Below are 12,108 nucleotides of genomic sequence, written 5' to 3'. Positions count from 1 at the left end.
ATTCAGTTCTACTATTTGTTCATTATCTGCCTTCTGTCCCTGAATAATTAAATTTTTTGTTGCACTTTGAACTACTGTTGTTTGAGATATTCCTTTGTTTTTCAGTTTTACGTTCTTTGTGTAACACAAGTGCACCGATATTAAGGCGTAAACCTGTTCTTGGGCACCTTAAAAAAAATTAATGAAAATAAAAAGTGAAATAAGAATTTAAAAAAATGTATTACGTACTGCAGTTGGTTCGAGCTTTGTGGGTTCTCTTCAGCGACACATCGACGAATACAAATATGACGGGGTTATTTTCGTTCTATCTCTTTTTTCTTTGTATTGTTTTTCGCTAAAGCATTAGGCTGTATATGTTCATATTGAACGGGAAAAAATAAAAACAAGGTGTTAAATTTTTCCCAGAGACAACCACCCGAAGGCAAAAGTCGAGACAACGGAGCAAATCACATGCAATCTCTTCTCCCTGTGTCAGCCGAACCCCTATCTTCGTCGTTAAGCCTTTGATCTTGCACCAATTGAGCCAAGGCGACGACTGTTCAGGCATCTAAACATTAGGATATTGCTGCATGTGTACGAGGTGCGGTCCTCGGAGTATTAGCCAGCTACGACCAGGTCTAAGGCACAGATGTAGTGAACCCTTTAAAACCCAGGCGCACCATTTCCTTCTGATTTCGTTACCTTGGTCGATTCGTGTTCGTGTGTGTTTTGAGTTATCGTTCTTGTTGCTTGGGCGTTTAGTTCCTGTTTATTTTTTCCTATGTTGCGTCCGAAAATAAAATTTGTGTAAATATTGAGTGAGTTCAACAAGAAATTGTCAGTTGCCCGCCTGTCTTCGTCGTCATACGTTCTTTGTTCTAAATAAACACGCACTCCTTATCACACTGGAGGACTCATTAGCACAGAAATGAATCAAATGCTCCTACAGTTAATCTAAACCGAGTAAACGAGCGCCTGCATGTAGAGGTGACTGAACCAATTTCGTTTGTCTGCCAAAGATCTTCGTCGCCTAAAGTCTAATGCTTGCATTTCGTTTCTTTCTTCTCTGCACCGAAGGTCTGCCTTAACAAAATTAGAGGCAAATACTTCTATAATAAAGACTATAAGTCAGCGTTTTTCAACGACAGTACTCGGGTCTTTACGTTTGACACGGAAGAGGCACTGAAGGCTAAGGTGAGTCAAACCTCATAAGAGTCTTTGTTTCAGGAGCAGCAGCTCCTGGGCGCCCGTTCCCGCGGCAAGCGTCGCCGTAAGCGATCGCACGAGCGCAGCGAAGGATGAGCGAACGAACGAGGAGCGCTGCGGGAAATGAAAGACGCGAGGGGAGAAGTGGAGAGGTGGATGCAGTGGAACGATGAAACGGAGAGCCGACGAGGGTATGGTGAAAGCGTGAGAAGAAAAGCGTAGTGCGGTGACGAAGCCTACGAGACGGCGCCAGCTTAGCGCGTGTAGGCGAGGAAGTCGGTCGGCGGCGGCTGCTGGGAATCGTGCCCGCGAGTGACCCACGCGCTGGCTGTCGTGATCTCCAGATTAGCGAAGCAGTCGCGCTACACCTGGCTCCGTTTGCAACGTGCTACACGAGACGGATTGTTCGCGCCAGCCATTCTGTTGCGAAATGAAAACACGTATAGAGTTGCGCTCAAATTTTGCATTAGGGAGTACGGTAATCCTCGGTGAATTTTTCTTGTCGATTGTTAGGTGGCGTGTTGTGTGGGTATATACGCCAAATAGAGAAAATGAGCTTACAGGCTTTCCTTTGTTCTCTTTTATTTTTTTTTCCATCCCTGCCAAAGCAGAGGTATTGCGTTGCAGATCTTATACCGCTCACAGCGTAATGCCAGCGAAACGCATCAGTTTTGTGTCTGATCGGCAACGAGAACATCTTTTTCGTATAAGGCCGAGCGTCGGTGCTCATCGCGACCTTCGAGGGGTAAATCCGGGGACTTTTCGCACGGGACTCATGCTTCTAATGTGTGCTAGCCTAGGTACTACGGACAGTGCGCATTGCTTTCGTGTGCCGCTTACACTTCCAAACTGGATCATAACGATGGATACAGAGTCTGCAATGGTGATCGAGCGGCCGTTTTTTTGTCGTCAGTGGTTGGCCCGCGCCATTGTGGCTCACGTGGCGTCAAGTCTGCCGCTTCGCAGTGCGTGTAAGGTGCTCTGCCTTGCAGTGCCACGTCATCATGCCGCATGGACACGTCATGGGCAGTCGCCAACCAGTCATGAACAAGAAGTCAACAACCATAATTTAAATGACCGAAAATCGCAGCAACGAGGTGTCATTATTTATTGGTTTGCGGCCGCTAAATCAGTATTTACCTAACCTGGCCTCCGCACCTACCCCTTTCCGTACTTTGCTCCTCTTGGCGGGAAATCACCTTGTCAAGTCTGGTAGGGAAGTATACATAGAAAACAGTTACTGGCGAAGTCAAACGGGAAAGTAATATATAAAAAAAATATGAAAAAAAAAATCTCGGAATGAAAGAAAACTGTCTACCATGGGATTGGGACCATGGACTTTAAATTAAGGAGCGCAGTGCTGTGACCGCTACGACACGAAGCATCAGGAAAGACTATCGTCTTTAAGAGTATTTACCTGCGGCCGCGTAGTGCACGTCGGATAGAGAAAGACGGAGCAACGCGCGTCCTCCTCCATGACAGTAGAGTCTCTAGGGAAAAGGCAGACTCCGAGAAGCGAGATTCCCTACATATCCGTCTGTCAAATCACACATGCTAGCGACCCCCGGGCAAATCCGAGAAAAAACATCTGTCGCCAAGCGCACTGTGTGCGTCAACGGATGTCACGCACTTGGTAGAGGGATATCTGATATCCTCGTGTGAACACTGTTATCGAGTTCTATAACTCGGGGAAAGCCACGCCTACTGAACCAAAATTTCTTGAATATAGTCGCCGATTGTGCGCGCATACCGAAATGTGCTTATGTAACCACCCACCGGCCTGGCTTACTGGGAATGGCGTTGCGTTGCCGGCCACACTGCTTTACTATAGGGGCGAAATGCAAAATCTATCGTGCGCCGTGTGTTTGGTGCACCTTAATTGAAGAACCCATGTCCAACGCTCCATAACATCACTTATTAACTTTCTATGCCAGAGAGTCTTAGACGATTGTGTTTGTCATGGGATGTGAATAGCGTGCGAAATGTGCTTGCGCGGGAATGGTTTTACGGGGACACGATTACTCCTGCATGTAGTGCGTCTGCATAGCGCGCATCCGCGTATTGGAAAAAGTGTATATTGTAAGCTCATTCTATTTCATCATAGTCACCTGGCGTCTACCTCTCTGTCTTATCGGCGTCTCCCACTTCCCCTCACCCCGCTGAGGAGTAGCCGGCTAGAAGCACGCTGTCCAAGCCCCCCTCTCCTCCTTTCTCTTCAATAATATCTCCTCCTCTTGTTTAAAGAACCCAAGCTGCTCGAAATGATTCCGTAATCCCCAACAATGGCATTTTTCGTGACGAAATCGCTGTTTTGGCACATATAACCCTGGAATTCGATTATTTATAGGTGACTTGCCTAATCAAATTACGAGTATTGGTTTGCCGTGAATGACCGGAATGAAGCGGAAAAAGAAGGAAAGCTCACGCGAAAAATGCCGTAGCCGACTTCGACAATCGTCTACGATAGGTTCTTCCCGCAGTTTCTTGCCATACAAGTTGGGAAGCCATTGTTGTACCATGTCGTTATGGGAAAATTCCTTGTACCGACATGCGACCAAAACCGTAATCTGTGAGATAATTTCTTTAATATATTGCAACAAAGATATCACACATACCAAATCTGACATCTTGACACGAATATCATTGCGAATAAGAACGCTTTCCCGTGAGGGTGGTAAAAAAACTGCAAAAAAGAAATTGTTTACTGCAAATATCGCAGTCGCATGTCTTAATACTAAGAGAACAGATGCTTTACGAATAAAAAAAACATAGATTTTACTTGCAAAAACGCTTAACTTGAACTTGGATGATAAGACCACCAAATAGAGACTTTTAGCGTGTTCGCGATTCCTGCAAACGGGGGCGGTTTGAGTGAATTGCCGGAAATGCGGGGGCGCGAACGTGAGCGGCCGGAGCCGTGCAGCCGCCTGGTGGCGTAGAGTTCAACCAGACAAACACAGAGCAACAATTGGAGTAGCCCAGTATATCCTGCTTCCTGCCGGTGCAAATTTTCGGCAGCGCCGTAATTGTGAGAATGATTACGCCCCTCTCCAATGTTTACACGAGCAGCAAAGCAAAATATAGTAATTACCTCTCTGTTTGTGTGGTTGAGCCTTGCACCGGTTGGCCTGGCAGTTAACGTTTGCGCACCCGCTCAACCGGCAATCCGTCAGCGCTTGCAAGAATACCGGATGCCGCAAAATTCTCTGTTCTTAATAATAGCGTTTACCACATGATCGCGAGAACTCAGCCATGTTTTCAGAGAATTTAGGTAGACGGATGTAGAAAACAGCGTGAATGACGAAACACATTGATTATCATTGATTATCAGAGCAATGATTATCAAACAAGCCAGCCGCAAAGAGCTGTTCGCGTGAGCTTGCTTCTATATCGCTAAATGCAAATAATAGGGGGACACATTACGCGATCTGCTATCAACAACGTGGCTGCTTAGGCAGAATGTCAATTACTTTTTCCAGAAAGACCCAGGATGCTTGCCTAACGAGGAAGTGCTTTACACTTTCTCTATGATGTGCTTCAAGGTCTGTGCACTCTACATCCTGTCGCAGATGTGTGCCTACAAGGAAAGAGTAAAAAAATTACACTTCAGCATCGCCGTGTACGACATTGATGCCGACGAGTCAACAGACCCGTGCAATAAGACCAAATACACGGGCCGGTACAGTAGGCTGAAGCTGCTCCGCAAGCTGAACGGCTTCATGGAGAATTACACCAACAAGAAGGACTGCGAAAGTGTATCCTAGCAAGTGTTTACAGTGGCTGTGGTGCGTGGCGTAGGGAAACGACCTGATGCCTGATTGTCTACTACGATTACTGGTGAAAACTGCACATTTTCTTTTGCGTGTATATACCTCCTCCTTACATAATCTAGCTACCCTATGTTATTTCAGCGACATGTATACTGTACGTTTTTTGTTTCTTTCCCAATACGTTCCTTTCATAACGTTACCTTAGTCACATAAGAGAGTCCTTGTGTAAAGATTCTATTGCGTGATAGAATACGCCAGTCATTTCGTTGCGATCGCTGCCTTGTGTATTTTTCTTTTTGGACATCCGAAATGCATTGAATTTCCGTTGTTCAATAAGAAAAAAAGAAATGCGAGAATGCGCTAAAGGATATTTCCATAAAATTGGTGAAGATGAGAGTACGAAGCTCTCAGAATTGTAAGCAAGAGGAAACCCAAAAGCCAATGAAGGAAAGGCAATCCGGGAAAAATAAAGAAACGAACAAGCCATACGAGGGATGTTTCAATGGGCGCTTTGCTTAGTAATGTATATTGTTATGTTACGGTCAAATTTTGTTTAATACATTATTCTTGAAATTTTGTTATCACCATAGGCTACTACATTTTTAATAAAACGGTAATAAAAGAAGCACGTACTTTTACAATTATGAATAAAAAATCTAAAAAGCAACAAAAAACCACGCAAATAGGCAGCATTTTACAAACAGCTCGTAAAAAATAAAATTAGAAACGCTTGATTCGAGCACTAAGGTCATAAACATTTCAAATGTACAACAATCAAAAGCAGACTATAAAATTGAATCAATGCATAACATTGCAGCACTTCAGCGTGCCTTCGTGCATCGCACCTGTGGAAATAACATCCGACTGGAAAGACAAAACCCCAAAAAACCAAACTTCACCTTCCCACAAGAACCAAACTTCACCACTGAAGCATAAGTAAATAAGCGTGGAACACCTTCCAAAAAGCGCTACTGAGCGGCGTTCTTCTGTCATGCTGCTCATGATGAACATGATGAGTATTCATTAGCTCAGGAACCAGGTGCGCAAGTTTTTGCCTGCCGTGATTTGACCTGATTCTCAGTGTACCTGTAGTGTATCTGAAACTATGGGTATGTGTTTCCAAAAGTAGGCTTCGTGGAATCCATCCTTGTTTGAGGTAATTTGGTTGTAAATATTTGTCCCTATCTTTTTGTAAAAATATTTTAAGACGTTAAACTGTTGTGCTTGTGAAGGAGTTGGTCGGAATGCGTTCGGTGTGAATCGCCTTGATTTATTCCTACGATTCTTTTTTGGAATGTATGAGCACTTTATTTGAGCGGCTGTTCCCCAAATAACAAAGTAATAGATGCCTGCAACACAAACACATAATAGTGCTGCTTTGCTACCTACAGCGGCAATAAACTCCTGATTTTTTCATTATACTTATGGACCGTGACGTATCTATACGAAGTTTGTTGACGTAGAATCTCCAGTTTAGATATGTCATGGAAGTTAAAGCCGAACAACTTTGACATGCAGCTCGTTCAATGAAAACCCCTAGAAATATAACTTGAATTTTGCGTATTATACGTTTTATTTTTAGTCAAAACACACATATCTTGTCTTTTTAGTAGCTCGAATTTGTTTTAGCCATATACTGATATTGATTAAACAATTTATTATCATGCTTGTCTAGATTTCTTGAATTATTACCACAAAATCAAGTTGGCGCCATCAGCATATGTAATGTTGCTTGGTGTTAGTGGTATACATACGGTATCATTTATATACAAGAAGAAAAAAGCGGGGCTTTTTTACTCCCCTGTGGGACACCGTATTTTATTTTACCCGTTTCTGATATTGGGTGCTGCATGCTAGTGCGCTCAACTCAATATGTGACATAACTACTCACTAACTTTAGGCAGACTTCTTATTCCGTATTCGTTTAGCATTTCCAAGAGAATTTCGCGCTTGATGGCATCAAAGGCTTTCTGAACATCGAGATAAATTCCAGTTCTTTGAAGTTTCTGCCCAAAGTTATCAATTAATATGGCTTTATATTAGCAAGCTCTTCTCGGTACATTAATTTTTCTGCAATCCGAAATGGTGCTTTGTTACAAGATCGTTCAATATAAACTAAATGAATAAATAACTAATGAATAAATAAATAAATATATAAATAAATTGTATTTCCATGATTTCATAGACAGAGGAGCGCCGAATGAAAGTTGCGTTTGCAACTTTTATTTCAAGCAGTTAGAAATTAGTTTTTGCGGGGCAAGTTCTATAATTTTTGAATATATGGGCAACACAGAAATTGGCATATAGGTGTCCACGTCCTTTTAGTCACCACCTTTGTGGATCACTGAAACTCTGGCTATAATGAGCTTATCGGGAAATATTCCAGTGATGAAAATAAAGTTGCATGTATGTGAAAATGGTCAGCTAATACACTGTGAAACTGCTTATAATGGCCTGCTTTTATACCATCATTACCAGCAGCACAACTATTCCTTCCGTGCGCACATCATGACCAAATTCGCCTCCGATTCATCTGTGCGAGCCATAAAAATGCATTTCTTAATACGACTTCTGATGTACAATTTATAGGTATTATCGATACTGATCTCAGAAAATGCCTCCGCCCTTAGAAAATGGTCGTTGAACATATCAGCGAGGAATGTTCCTGGAGCAAAATTCAGCCTCCGTTATAACTTCAGAAATAGTATTTACGTTCGCTCTTGCAAAAACATCGTTCAGAGTGCTCCAAACAGCTTTCTGATCGTTCATAATGCTTGTGAACTTATTTTCGTAGTAGCTTATGCGTGCCTGATTTATATAAGATAATAACTTATTCCTTAGCTGCTCAAACTGAAGCAAGTGCGCCATCGGTTTTGTTTTGATAAAGGTGCTGAGTAGTTCATAGTCTCTTTCTTTTTTAAACGGGAGGCTAAAAGTGATCCAATGCTTTCTAGCTTTCTTGTCCATCTTTTTCAATACAGGTGGAAAATCAAAGTTGGAAACTCTGTCTATTTCACAATAAATATTTCATACGGAAGTACAGCGTGAGCGATATTGAGAAATTGCCTCTAATGAGCTTCAGCAACTACTTTTTTTAAAAGGCTTGATTTTCTCGGTGGTGATCATGCTGTAATAAATCGAAGCAAATCTTTTTCGTTGAGTTGTGTTTGACGTGATGAATGCGAAAATTGGTAAGTGGTCACTGAATGCAGTTACAAGAATTCCAGCACACGTATAATATTTGCAGTTGATGACACCAACACAACTCGAGAAGGGTTTCAGAATACCCTGACTCTAGTGACACATTAACTTTGTTCTCATAACCGAAACACAGCAGTCAAGAAATTTTTAGCTTTAGCGAGCTGCACCATGTACGCACTACATATGTGCCGCTCTTCAGTAAACCTTTCGGCAAGTTGCATTACTTAGTATGAGCCATTGATTGTGCATCAAGCGAAAAGAATTCTCAGCGTTCTTCTCGACTCGTCTTTCTTCTTCTCGTCTCGGATGCCCCGCCGGGACTTCGCGGCAGTGCCACGAGATGGCGCAGCAGGTCCACAGAGAAGCGGAAGGAGGAGCCCGCTGTTACATGACGCTTATCTCAGGCGCCATGCATTTCGCAGGCCACGCGCAGGCTTCGCTGTGGCGGCGCTAGATGGCGCCGAGTGTTCTTAGGGAAGCTTGAAGGTGGCGTCCCGCGGCAGCGCACGCCTCCTACATACTTCGTTTTGACGGTGTAAATATTTTTGTGGCTATATTGATTCAATCCTAACGCATTACCGCGGACAATAATCGTAAAGTGGGTTCTGCGGCAATTTCTTTCCTTTTGGAATTTTTACATTGCTCCGCTAGCATATTACGTCGAGATTGCGTCAACTTTAAGACACCACCCGCTACGGAAGCTAACGTATTGTTTGGGTTCCGGACCTAGACAAGCGGACGCCCAGTTCGCTCATGTTTTCGATCACATTGGGCCAACATTTGCGTATATCGTCTGGAGAATAAACAATTACTTTCACTGGCGTGACCGGTTCAAAATGGGAGGAATGACAAGGTATCACCGGCTTGGTAGCCCGACGTTGGTAACTCCAACATGGCGGTCACGAATGTGCAAACCTAGGTCCATGAGCCATATAGTTTTCCTTGTATAAGCAGTTCATGCCTGACCTGTAGAAGCATATGTCACTAATAAAGGAAAGTAAACTTTGCTCCGCCAGGGTAAGTACTTATGTGGAACCATCAAATATAAGAAGTCACGGATATAATTAAAAATTCTATTTACATTGTTCCTTTCTATCAATGCCGACGTCGTTTTGGCGTCTCATACATAGCAGCATAAATCACTGAGAATATGTGAACGAATAGAAATGGCGTTAACCGAGGGTCCCGATTTTTATTAATCATATCAGAAGCCAACGAACAAACAAACGCCATGGATAACATATGAGAAATGCATCGTCATCATCAGCAGCAGCAGCATAAGCTTATTTTATTTCCACTGCAGGACGAAGGCCTCTGCCTGCTATCTCCAATTACCCGTCCCTGTGACAACCGATTCCAACTTCCACCCACCAATTTCCCAATTTCGTCACCCCACCTAGTCTTCTGCCGTCTTCTGCGCTTCCTTTCTCTTGGTACCCATTCTGCCACCCTAATGGTCAAACGGTTATCTGATCTGCGCATTACATCACCTGTCCAGCGCCATTCCTTTCTCTTGATGTCTAATAAATATCGTGTATACCCGTTTGCTCTCTGATGCAAACCGCTCCCTTTCTGTCTATTTGAGTTATGCCCAGCGTTCTTCGTTCCATCAATCTTTGCGCGGTCCTTAACTCGTTCTCCAGCTTCTTTGCCTGTCTCCAAGTCTCTGCAACTTATGTTAGCACCAGTAAAATGTATTGATTATATACTTTCCTTTTCAATGATAACAGTAAGCTTCCAGTCAGGAGCCAAAGATGTGTGCCGTATGCGATCCAACCCATTTTTATTCTCTGTGAATCTCCTTCTCATGGTCAGGGCTCCCTCTGATTAGTTGACCTGGGTAAACGTACTTCTTCACAGACTCTAGAGGCTGACTTGCGATCCTGAACTCATTTCCCTTGACTGGTTGTTCACCATTGCCTTTGTCCTCTGCATATTAATCTTCAACCCCAGTCTTACCCTCTCCTTGTTAAGGTCCTCAATCATTTGTTGTAACTCGTCTGCACTGTTGCTTAATAGAACAATGTCATCGACAAGCCGGAGGTTGCTGAGGTATTTGCCATCGGTCCTTACTTCGAAACTTGCCCAGTTTAATAGCTTGAATACTTCATCTAAGCCCGCAGTGAATAGCATTGGAGAGATTGTCTGTCCTTGTCTGACCCCTTTCTTTATAGGTATCTTCCTACTTGTGTAGAGTGAAGGTGGCTGTGGAATCTCTGTAGATATTTTCAAGGGTATTTACGTAAGCGATCTGTACTCCTTGATTACGCAATGCCTTTATGACTGCTGGTATCTCTACTGAATCAAATCCTTTTTCGCAATCTATGAAATCCATATAGAGACGCTTATTGTACTCTGCAGATTTCTCGTTAACATGATTGATCACATGGATGTGATCTATTATAGAGTATCCCTTCCTGAAGCCAGCCTGTTCCCTTGATTGTCTAAATTCCAGTGTTGCCTTTATTCTATTGCAGATTATTTTGCAAATATTTTATATAATACTGGGAGTAAGGTAACGGGCCTATAATTTTTCTCTTCTTTAACGTCTCCTTTTTTGTGGATTAGCATAATCTTTGCATTCTTCAAGTTTTCTGGAAACCTTGCAGTCGATAGACACTTCGTATACAGAGCCTCCAGTTTTCCAACCATTATGTCTCCTCCATCCTTGAATAAATTGACTCTTATTCCATCTTCTCCTGCCGCTTTACCCCGTTTCATGTCTTGAAGGGCTCTTCTTGCCTCATGTCTAGTGATAGGAGGAGTTTCTGTATCATCATCATTATTGTTTCGAATGGAGTACTCTTGAGTCTTCTGGGTACCGTACAGGACAGTGTAGAATTCTTCCGCTGCTTTTATTATTCCTTCGAGATTGCTGATGATATTAACCTGCTTATCTTACAGTGCATGCATCTTGGTTTGTCCTATGCCAAGTGTCCTTCTCATTGATTTCAGGCTGCGTCCATTTTTTACGGCTTCTTCAGTCTTTCTCACGTTATCATTTCTAATATCACTTATTTTCGCCTTGTTGATCAGTTTTGACAGTTCCCCCGAATTCTATCTTATCTCTAGAGTTGGATACTTTCCTTCTTTGTCGTTTCCTTTTTAGGTCCTTTCTTACTTGGGAGAGCTTGCCTACCGGTCGTCTTTGTGCCATGCCTCCCACTTTAATTGCTGCCTGTGAAGCCAGCATAGTTACGGTTTGATTCATTAGCTCTATGTCATCGTCATATCTCTGTTCTAAGGTCGCATATTTGTTTGGATATACCAGCCTGAATTTGCTTGCTTTTACCTTTACTGCTTCTAGGTTGACCTGTTTCTTCTTGACCAAATTTAAACTTTCTCTCTTGAAATTGAGGTTAATCCTAGCCCTAACTTACCTATGATCACTGTACTTTACCTTACCTATCACTTCTACATCCTGCACTATGCTGGGATCGGCAGAAAGTATTAAGTCAACCCTTACAAAAAAAATTGTTGAAAGGTTATTGACGTATCATTGTTCAACGTCAACAAATGACCTTGAAAGATCATTGGGGAATTGTTGAAACATCATTGAGGAAATTGTTGACAAGTGTTGATAATTGGCCCGCGACATTCACTGGAAACATCATTGTGGCCTCTCAATTTGAAAGATCATTGGCATATCGTTGAAACTATGGTGTACTTCAATGCTGAAAGTCCATTGAAGCATTGTTGAAGGTGCGTTGTTTGTCAATGTTGAAACCCAATTGACGTATTGTTGAAATGTGTTGTTTGTCAATGTTGAAAGCCCATTGAAGCATTGTTGAAGCTCAAAATTGAAAGCCCATTGAGGTATTGTTGAAATGTGTTGTTTGTCAATGTTGAAAGCCCATTGAAGCGTTGTTGAAGATGTGTTCAGTCTCAAAATTGAAAGCCCATTGACGTATTGTTGAAATGTGTTGTTCGTCAATATTGAAAGCCCATGGAA

Source organism: Dermacentor andersoni, chromosome 8 (genome assembly GCF_023375885.2).
Source record: "Dermacentor andersoni chromosome 8, qqDerAnde1_hic_scaffold, whole genome shotgun sequence".
NCBI lineage: Eukaryota > Metazoa > Arthropoda > Arachnida > Ixodida > Ixodidae > Dermacentor > Dermacentor andersoni.
The sequence above is the reverse complement of the archived record's forward strand: the minus strand, read 5'-3'. Positions refer to the sequence as shown.